General features: G+C 43.6%; 1 long non-coding RNA gene across 1 annotated transcript; it reads right to left on the bottom strand.

Annotated features, from left to right (window-relative positions):
- Window positions 1-240: 240 nt before the first annotated feature.
- LOC117609770 (uncharacterized) lies at window positions 241-1,341 on the bottom strand. Its single transcript, XR_004582678.2, has 3 exons — window positions 887-1,341; window positions 560-791; window positions 241-485 (listed from the first exon to the last, which is right to left on the bottom strand). It is a non-coding gene; the product is annotated as an uncharacterized LOC117609770 (long non-coding RNA).
- Window positions 1,342-11,037: the final 9,696 nt, after the last annotated feature.

The raw sequence follows: 11,037 nt of genomic DNA, 5'->3' as shown, positions 1-11,037 counted from the left end.
TGAAAACGAGAGGGCGCTTTTGGCTAATTCTATATTCTATTCTGAATGTAAAAGAAATAGTCAGCTGTCGCATTGTACTTGACAAAATTTAAACGCAAAGTTTGGTTGATAGTGCAAATTTATTATACTTTTAATTAATTAAAATATGCTTATGCTACAAAATGTTACGTTGGAGTGAGGAACTATAAGTGAGAAGGAAAAATAAAAGATGGGAAATCCCAGAAAAATAAAGTTCCTTATGTTACACCTTTTTCCATAATAAAATACTAAACGGTTAGGGTTAGGGTTAGATTAGTAAATAAAAGGATTAAAATAATGCCCAGTAAAGTACAAGCCTTTTTTATTAATAAAATACTACAGTAGAACATGAACTGCGTACACTTATAAGATAATTGACAGTAATTATTGAACAAACATTATGTATACAATTTGGTTGAGACGATACCGAATATCTTCAACTATCATGCTGTACACCCTGGTTTGATCTGTAAAAATAAATAAGTTTAATAACAATTACTTTTTCAGTTTATACTACTTTAATGTAAAAACTGGTACCTACACTTCCTGATGAATCCACTATTACTTTCCTATTTCTGACTGATATTTCTTGCAATGGTGTAAAGAGTAAATTGTCATTGAACCTACAATAAAAAGTTAGAATCAGTTCTAATCAATCTGCATGCAATAAACATGTAAACGTATGTGATTTACTTATCTTTATGCTTGCATTGCAAAAACCTGGTTCCTTTCCTCACTTCGTAGAACAGGATTTTCACCATTGATACTGGTCACTGAAAATAATTAAAATAAATTCAGATATGAAATTCATGATGATTTCCAATTCATCCAACTACTTGTATACCAAAAGTATAAGTGTCATACTTACGCTGTCATACATTGCACTCTTCCTGTACAAAGTAAGGCAAAGTAGCTGCGAGTATACATTATTAGGAAAGTGTGAAGAGACCCACCACCACCCCCGTCATAGACGGTCCTCTTCACTCTCCAAATACTTTCATAGTTACATTCTTTTACGTACTTACATTATTTTGTACTTCTATTATTGGACAGCTCTCCATATGAGCTGAATGCACTCGTCGGTGCATTAGTGACTTTGGATTGCAATTGCTTGTTTGACAGTTCTCCATATGAACTGAATGCACTCGTCGGTGCATTAGTCACTTTGTATTGCAGTTGTTTCTTTGACACCTCTTCATATGAGCTGAATGCACTCGTCGGTGCATTAGTCACTTTGTATTGTATTTTCTTGTGATTTGGCAACTATGCCACCTCACTTTCGTTTCTTATTCTGCATAATGACGTTAGGTGTGACACCGTCAAATGTCGAATTTCTCAATTATGTGTTTTCACGATTGCCCGATTCTTTCCAATGGCGCTTACATCGATTCGGAGGAGGCCTCGAAGGAGTCTGTGCCCTTAAGGGGATAGACACGGGTAATAGTAGCGCGTTGACATTACCGGCAAAAATGGGCATAAACATGGGTTTACGCGCTTCCGTTATTCGTCCTTGTATGACAACATTTAGGGCTGGGTGAGGGCTTATTCGAAAGAGGAAGGTCCAATGCACACAGCTCAACTCATGTTTCAGTGGGATTATGTTGATGTTTAGTAATATAAGCGTCCAAAGAAGAGGTAAAAAATCGACAAAATGCATTCGCGGAATCGAAGCATTTTTAGGCCACTAAAAGAGTGCTGTGATTGAAATCATGAGTTGAGCGGTCTAGCCACAACCCTTACCTGTAAATTAAGATCTATTTTGTCTTCATTTGTTGCGAAATAAGGACGAATAACGGATGCCCGTAAAAGCATTCTCGCAGACCAGTTCCACCATTTTGTGGATAATACAGATCAAGTCATGTGACAAATTCAGTTCAGCTATTAGTTATAAGGTGGCGTCTAACTAAGAAGGCTGCCGATTTGGAATCGTAGCCAAAATCAGGCGTTAGCTTGGTTACGTCACTCGACTGAAAGCAAGCGAAAACAAGCGAAAAAGGCAACAACGCCGAGTGAGACGCACTACAGTCATTTTATCCTTCTCTCATTCTGAATGTTGAGATTGTCCCTTTTCGCTAGATTTTGACTGACGCCCGCCTGGATTTTTCACAGCACCCCATAACAAACCTCGCTCAAGGAGGAGGTATAACAAGAGAAGAATATACCTTCCCTTTGCAATAATTCTGCAAACGTTTATATAAGTTGTATACGAGAAATTTATTTATTTAAATTATTTGCATTCACTCAGAATATTGACTCCTTTGTATTTTTTATTAATTTCGTAAAAACAAAGTTACTATAGGTTTCTCAAAATACAAGCGTCACGCAATTTGGACGAGTTATAATAGTGAGAGGGAATAGTAGCGATGGGAGAGGAAAGAAAGAGCCGAGGCCTCTCGATTTATTAGTTCTAATAGTATTTTTTTATGCAGAATGTTTCAAGGAGTTGATACGAGTAAAGAAAAAAATGCAATTCTATTTAAATAAAAAGTGCATCTGCATCTGCAAAATGAAGTCATAGAAAAATAAACATTATCATACCATTGAACTTTTACATGAACAGCTTTTTCCTATCTCTTACCAAATTCAAGATACAGTATTGCTCGGCTAAATTTCACTACCTTCGGGAGTCAGCAGTGAAATTATCGCGAGCAGGGTAGCGTTTTTATTCCGAGAATTGACTCGAGCAGAACTTGACAGAGTAAGAGAATAGATACGATAGGAGGAAGCGAGATAGACGTACTACGTCTAGCATCGACGGTCGAGGTAAGGCAGTTCAAAGAGATGCCGCGAGTGAAAAAAGTGAACATGCAATAACGAGAATTTCACTATCAGTAATTTTCAACTTATTTTTATGAAAATTATACCATTGAATTATTGAGATCCTTCTGATTGAAATCAGTCCAAACACGACGTAAATCGGATTGTATTTACGTTATCTAATGATTTCATAAGAAATCACGTAGAGTTAATCATAATGTAAATCATAATGGATCATGTACAGTAAATATGGTTCAAATTATATCGTGTTTGGACTCATTTTAATCGGAAGAATGTCAACTATCCATCGGTTCCACAATTATAAACGTAAGACGAAAATGACTGAAAATAAAATTTTCTTTACTGCATGTTTACTTTTTCCAGTCGCGGCATCCATTTGATGTGCGTCTGTTCTCTTTCTTTTCATTGTATTCATTTTCTGTCCTTGTCTACTGAGATCAGGTTTCGCCAAGCTCGCTGTGCTGAGTGGTGGGAGAAGAGTGGGGCTGGGTCGTGGAAATTTAACCGAGCAGATTTTAGTGAAATTTAGCCGAGCATTACTGTATAACCCGTCCCAATTGCGTGACGCACGCTGTATGCTTTTATGAATTAAAAAACATTTTTTTCTAAAAAAATTCTCAGATTGTACGTTCCTTCGGTTCTTCAGAGTAGGCATATATTTTTCAGCAGCAAGGCGTGCTACGATGCGCTATATAAAATCCACGCGTTCAGTCAGTCAGAATTTACCGGAGCGGGACAATTCTATCATTTAGGTTCAAAGAAGGATAGTATGATCACCGTACATCTCACTCTAAACACGCGTCAATGTTTCGATTTTGTTCTTCAGCCGTATTGTCGCGATGCCTCTGGCGAGATGAGCGTTTGAATGTGTTTGTAAAAATACTTGAGGCGCTGTTGCCTTCCTAGATCGTGTTGCGCGCACGCTAGCTGAGAATTAAACCTTTCAAGTTCGTAACAAAACACACAAGTGGCTCCACCAGGCCCAACGAAAAAACTGCTGCAATACCGACGTCCCGAATCGGAGAGGTCACGTGCCGTGTCTACCCCCTTAACGGTCATCCGATTGTCGGGGTTAGGACGGGTTGCGACTGCGGCCCTCCGCCCACGGCCATCTACCGCCGTCTCCCATACATCCTCCTACCTCCGCCGCTGTGTGCCGCGCTACGGCTCGCACCGTGCCGGACCGAAGCGCCGAACCGTACCGTGACCGTACTATACAGCCACCGATCTATACAGTACCGTGACCGAACCGTACCGCGACCGTTAGAATTAAGCGACTAGTTTAAGCCCGTAGGATAAGCCGGTAGGATTATGGCCGTAGATTGTAAGGACCCCTAGGACCGTAGCGTAAGTACCTTGCACATATAGATATAATAAACCTTTGTTACTCTACACCAAACCCACTGACTTCACTCATTCGTCAGAACCCCGGACTTACCGGCTGAGTTGGCAAGCCCCGGCGGTACCCGTCACACAGTCTATACGGAAAATTAACAGAATTAACACAAAGACAGGACGAATTAGTGGCAATACCTATGGCAATAGACTACAAGAATTAGTAATACAAATCAAAGAACTGAAAAAATTGGAACCGGGTATAAATCAACAAATCATACAGAATTTTGACAAGACCATTAAAACTTGATCCAATAGAAAGCTTTAAAAATGGATTAAACCAGGAAATTAGACTAGAGCTGAAACAGAATCATGACCTGAGTGCTCTCATACAAGAAGCTATTGAAATAGAGTACAAATTAAAGAAACAAAATATATTGAGAGGCGATTCATCTAGCATATTATGTAGTTTAGAAAAACACAGCGCAAACCCAACAATACAAGTATATACGTGCCAAATATGCCAGGTTTTTAACCACGAAGCCTTATTTTGGAATAACGCGGTATGCGTATATTGTAAAAAGAAAGACCATCTATCGTATAATTGTAGATTCGTCAAAAATAAGATAGAACTCATCTGCAAATATTGCAACGCTCAAGGACATTTCATCGGCGCGTGTAAAATGAACAAATCAAAAAGAAACCACTGTCAATATTGCCAAGTAATGGGTCATATAGTTAGCCAATGTCCATCTATAATTGAATACGAAGTATATTGGGAATGCACAGAAAGTGGTCACGACTCTAATACTTGTACAGGGTGTAATAAAACGAAATGTCACGGACCACGGGGGGTGATTCTACACCTCTAGATCGGTGGAGATCTGTAAAAGAAAGCGACCGCAAAATTGACCATGACCCCTAATTTCAAGGTCAAATTTTTTTATTGGCTTATCGTAAGTTTCGAAAGGAACCATGTGCCGGAAATCAACCGTTCCCATAGAAAAAAGCCGTCAAAATTTCCCCATACGTTAATGCATTAAACGTGGAGTCTAGCGGTACCCCTATCCAGTGACCTTGGCGCGTCTGTCTTGCGTATCGCTCGAATTTGATGTTATAAGACAATTTTTAAATTTACATCACAATGCCAGTATATAGGAAAGGTAAATTCTAAGAGAGCATATTTAAAAACACAAAATAGCTACTGCGTTCATAAGAAAATAAAAATGAAATAATTTTTAACAAAAAAAAAATCCGACTTCGAAATGCACTAAAGAGTGTAAAATAATTTCTATTTCATTTAAACCAGTATTCCACAGCTATTAATAAAATCTACTTAATCGTTAAATAGCATACTAAATACAACCTTTTCGGAGGAGGCGCAAAATTAAAAACTTTTCTTCTACTAGAAAGATCCTAGCTCTGGCATCGGTAATCTATGACAAATGACCGATTTGATAATTTCAAGTAAACAATATTCAACGGGAATCAACATACCCATTGCGGATTAACTATACTGCAGTTCACGAGAGATCATACTTAACTCGCGCAGTTTGCTAGGTCTAGGAACATTTTTGATAACATGTGTGATTCTCCTCTACAGCTTACTTCTTACTTTACGATCATATAATTTTTTCTTTGATAAATAATAGGAATTTCATTGTATCGTGTATCTTTACCATATCATCATCGGTTATCAGTTATCGTACGTCATATATTTCTGTCCACCATTTATATGATCGCAAAGTAAGAAGCAAGCTGTAGAGTGGAATCACACACGTTATTAAAAATCTCCATAGACCTAGTGAGCTGCACGAATTAAGGCGATGCGAGCGTCGAGGCCGAACTCCGAATTCCGCGTTGGTAAAACAATCAACGTTTCATCGAAAATTAGACCGAACAGAAACTTATTTCAGCGCCACCTCAGTTATTGCATCCAACTAACGGCATGCTATTCTACATCACTTTTCGCATACATCTAAATGACACACGGATGCTGCGATAGCTATATTATGTATGCCACCGCCAAAGTATAAAATACGATACTGCATACATCACCTGGGAAATGTATGAATGACATATCACCTTCACCCAAATATTATATATACATTTCTTGTAATATAACATAACCAAGCGAAGAATATTCCTACAAATCGAATGCCTAAGGTTATTTTTTTTAAAAAATAATATGTCCCGATATGGTACTCCGACATGTATCAAATGTTTTTCCGAAGTACGAATGTGTAGGAATAAGAACTATATAAATGTGATAGGAACGCAGGATATTTGTTTTTGAATATCATGAATTGTAATACTATGAAGGAAACAAAAAGAAACTGATAAATTATAAAAAAAAATTGTTGATAATTGCAAATGCATTTACAGGGGAATAAATGACTACACCATAATTAGCGGAAAATATATAATTATAAAAAAGTTAAAAATATATACAAAAAATAAAAAACCTGAAATAAAATAATAATAATAAAAATAATAACATAAGAATAATAATATAATAATATAATAATATAATAATATAATAATATAATAATATAATAATATAATAATATAATAATATAATAATATAATAATATAATAATATAATAATATAATAATATAATAATATAATAATATAATAATATAATAATATTTATTATTATTATTATTAACCTAGTTGAGGCTCGCCAGGCACTCAGTCCTTGGGGACCATTGTACCCGGGCCGTTAGGCAGCCTCTTTACTGGCTGTACCTTGGCAGCTGGGCTTCTGTAGCAAAATTTAGAAGCACCGGCACCAGGCCAGCCGAGATGCTTAATGATGAGAGTTCCAAGGTCCCCAGGATTGATCCTCTTAGGGCCCTTAGTTCTCTGCATCTTAGAAGTATGTGAAGAGGTGTTTCGTCCTCTTCCTCACACCTCGGGCATAATGTCTCTTCTGTGAGTCTCATGCGTGCGAGGTGTTTCCTCGTGTACCAGTGTCCTGTCACTAGGCCCACGAGCATGCGCAGTCGCACCCTGTCCAGGTGAATTAGGGTGTCACCCAGCTTCTGTGACGGTCCCTCAAAAAGGGCCCTCGCGTGTCTCATGCCATTAGCGTTATTCCAGAGCCTGGTGAATTCCTGGTTTAACTAGTCCTTAGCCAGGCCTTTCAACGCATAGGTTGAGACACCAATGGGGTACTCATGGCATGGCTGGGAGCTTGTCGCCCCCAGTCGTGCCAATTCGTTAGCCCTCTCGTTACCTGGGATGCCAGCGTGACCTGGTACCCATAGTAGTTTGACTCTGCTGTTCAGAGATAGCTGTCTCAAAGTCAGTATACAGTCCTTGACTAGCTTAGACCCTACCTCCACTTAATGGATGGCTCCAAGCGCAGCAATACTGTCACTGCAAATGTAGATGTGTTTGCCCGAATGGTCTTTTTCCAAGTTATATTTGGCGCAGGCCCATATGGCAAACACTTCTGCTTGGAAGACCGTAACGTGGTGGCCCAGTTTATAGGTCATTTCAACCTTTGGGCTCTCCCCCGCTATCCCGGCTCCGGTGCCAGACCCGGTCTTGGAGCCGTCTGTAAACCAGACTAGCCCCCCCGGAGTCAGGATGCCGCTAGGGTCCTCTAGCCATTTCTCCCTTTCTGGGATAATCACGTCATATTCCCGTCTGAAGAGGTACACCGTCTTGCAGCGGTCACCACCGATCCCTTAGGATCTCGGTGTGCCCGCCGCTCGCCGAGCACCATTCTTCAGCTTGGTGTAGGCGGATGGCCGCTCTCCAAGCCGTTGCCATCACTGTTAAGTGGGGTGGCTTGATGTCGAGCAGCGCACCCAAAGCCATAGTGGGCGTAGTGGGAAGCGCACCTGTTATCCCCAACAACGCTAATCGGTATATTCTCCCTATTGTCCTTCTGTGTGCTCCCCTCTTCATGGAGGTCCACCACACAATTGAGGCGTATGTTATAATTGGTTCAAGGATGGCCTGGTATATCCACCTGACCATCCTTGGTTTGAGTCCCCATGTGGGGCCAAACAGCCTGCGGCAGGCCCAGTAGGTGCTGATTGCTTTCTGGGTCTGTCTGTTTACGTGGTTCTTCCAGGTGAGTTTTTTATCTAGTGTGACACCAAGATATTTTACCTCATCTGTAAGTTGTAGTTGCGTCCCAAAGAGATGAGGAGCCTTAAAATAGAATCTTCTTCTCCTTGTGAATAGGACCAACTCCGTTTTGCTCGGGTTTGCCGAGAGCGAGTGTGATCGACACCAGGATTCCACAAGTGTGATAGCCTTTTGCAACCTCCTCGCTTATTCCAACGGGTGTCTGCCTCTGACCGTGATCGTAAGGTCGTCGGCGTAACCCTGAACCGCAAATCCTTCTGTGGTGAGTATACGTATGAGTTCATCAACCACGAGGGTCCACAGCAGGGGGGACAGGACTCCTCCCTGTGGGCAGCCCCTCGCAACGTCGGCCCTCACCGTCTCCTCTCCCAGGCTTGCTGTGACTGTTCTATTCGTCAGCATATTGTGGATCCATCTTACGACGGAATCCTTAATATTGTATCTCACCGCGGCTTCCTGTATAGCATCGTGGGGGATGTTATCAAACGCCCCCTCGATGTCGAGGAAGACGCAGAGAGCAGATTCACCGTTCGACAGAGCATCTTCGATGGAACCTACCAGGTTGTGAAGTGCCGTCTCGGTGGATTTGCCATTTTGGTAGGCGTGTTGTGAGGGGTGCAGCGGTTTGCTGGCCAGAACCTCATCTCTGATGTACCTATCAACCAGCCTCTCCAGCGTTTTAAGCAAGAAAGAGGTGAGGCTGATGGGTCTGTACGACTTAGCAAGGTCATAGTTGTCCTTCCCTGGCTTCGGGATGAACACTACCTTGGAGTATCTCCAGGCTTTGGGCACGTGGTCCTTCGCTAGGCAGGATTTGAAGATCTGGCCCAGGCGCCTGTACAGGTCCTCCCCGCCCTCTTGTAGGAGTGCTGGGAAGATCCCGTCAGTTCCTGGGCTCTTGAATCTTTTGAAGGAGCCGATGGCCCACCTCACCCTGTCCGTGTTAATCACCTTTTCAGCTATCCCCCAGTCCGCTGGAGCGGGGTCGGTGCGCGCCGTATCATTACGGCGCTGCTCCCGATCCTCTGCTACTGATCCCGGGAAGTGTGTCTGAATGAGGTGCTCTAATGTTTCCTTGTGGTTGTTCGTTAGCCCTCCGTTTGGGAGTCTAAGACGATCCAACTTCGGTGAGGGGCCTATCGTGAAGACCTTCCTTAACCTGGCAACTACAGGTAGTGCTTCGGTTTCTTTGCAGAAGGTCTTCCAGGCCGTCCTCTTGCTAGTTCTTATCAACTTTTTGTAAGCTTGCTGGGACTTTTTGTATTTGTCCCAAGCTGGCTCCGTATTTGCCTTCATGGCTTTGTTCAGTAGTTTACGGGTAACCTTCCTGGCTTGGTCCAATTTCTTGTTCCACCAGGAGACCCTCTTACTACTGTTTCTGATTCTGACTGGGCAGGCTGCTTCATAGGCTTGAGTGATGGCGGAGCTCAGATGCTCCACCGCTTGCTCAATTTCTCCTATGGTCCTGGGACGCTGACAGTTCCCCTTCAGCCTCCCTTCTAGGCCCTCTTTATAGAGTGCCCAGTTGGTGGCCTTTGGGTTCCTGTAAGCCTCCCCAGTACCGCCGTCCCTGTCACCTGTTAATTCGAAGGTAATAAGGCGGTGGTCCGAGAGTGTGTTCTCGTCCCGTACCTGCCAGTGTTTTACGACCTGTGTCACCTTGGCGGAGCCCAGGGTCATATCAATCACCTCCTGTCTGCGGGAGGTAACAAATGTGGGTGAGGAGCCTTTGTTGAGGATCTCCAGGCCCGTGGTGGCGAGGTACTCCAGCAAAGCTGTGCCTCTGCCGTTGATGTTTGTGCTGCCCCATACGGTGTGATGCGAGTTAGCGTCGCAACCGATCACCAGGTGCAGACCGTTGACAGCACAGTGATCTATCAGAGCCCTGAGTTCCCTCGTAGGTGGAGGTTCCTCGGAGTCATACGGCAGGTACGCCGAGCACACCACCAGCTCTGACGTATTCCCACCGAGGTTAAGTTTAACCTTAACCGCTGAAAGATCAGCTGTACAGAATTCGTTAAGTTTCAGGGCCGCTATCTTCTTCTTGACAAAGATGCAGGCCCTAGGCCTTGTGGATGTGGTGTCATAATATAGTGAGCCACACCTCGTGTTAAGCCCTCCTACACGTTCCTTGTGAATCCAAGGTTCTTGTAGGAGGGCTATATCTGTCTGCCCCATCGCTAGGCGGCGCAGAAGAATGTCTGTTGCCGCCTTGCAATGTTGCAAATTGATCTGCGAGAACCTAGTACCATCTGACACCTTGTTGGTGTCAGACGTGGTCCGGTCTCGCTTAGTAGGAGTAGGCGTGTTATGTTCCCCGCCGGGGCCCATTACGCCTACTTGTGAGGGCGGCCCCTACTGGGGCCCATCCCTCTCTTTCCCCTAGTACCGGCCTTCAGGGTGTGCGTCAGGGTACGTTGACTCCCCTTTTGCACCCCCAGAAGTCCGGTACGTTTCGTTGCCTCCGCTGTGGTCGGCCTTCCCCTTGGCATTACTGCCTTGGGGATGCTCCCACTAGACGGAGGTTGCGTTTCGGCGGCCTTCGTCCCTTGTGAGGGTCCGGCAGCCGCCATCTCTGTGTTCCCCCCCTTGGGTGGGGCGTGTGGGAGGTTATCGGCGAAGGGGGCGAGGGTCTCCGAGGTCGCCGTTGCCAGCGCCCTGGGCTCCTCCTCTCCTCCATCCGTCCCGCTCGTCCCCGCCCCCCCTTCCTCCATCGCCGGGGCTGTTGGTCCCGGTTTATTCCCGGCGACCTTGTCGGGGTTCCTCGCGTCCTCCGTGGTTCCGGCAGGTCCCTCTCTGAA

This window comes from Osmia lignaria, chromosome 7 (assembly GCF_051020975.1).
Source record: "Osmia lignaria lignaria isolate PbOS001 chromosome 7, iyOsmLign1, whole genome shotgun sequence".
NCBI lineage: Eukaryota > Metazoa > Arthropoda > Insecta > Hymenoptera > Megachilidae > Osmia > Osmia lignaria.
This window is presented reverse-complemented; position numbering and strand designations above follow the sequence as displayed.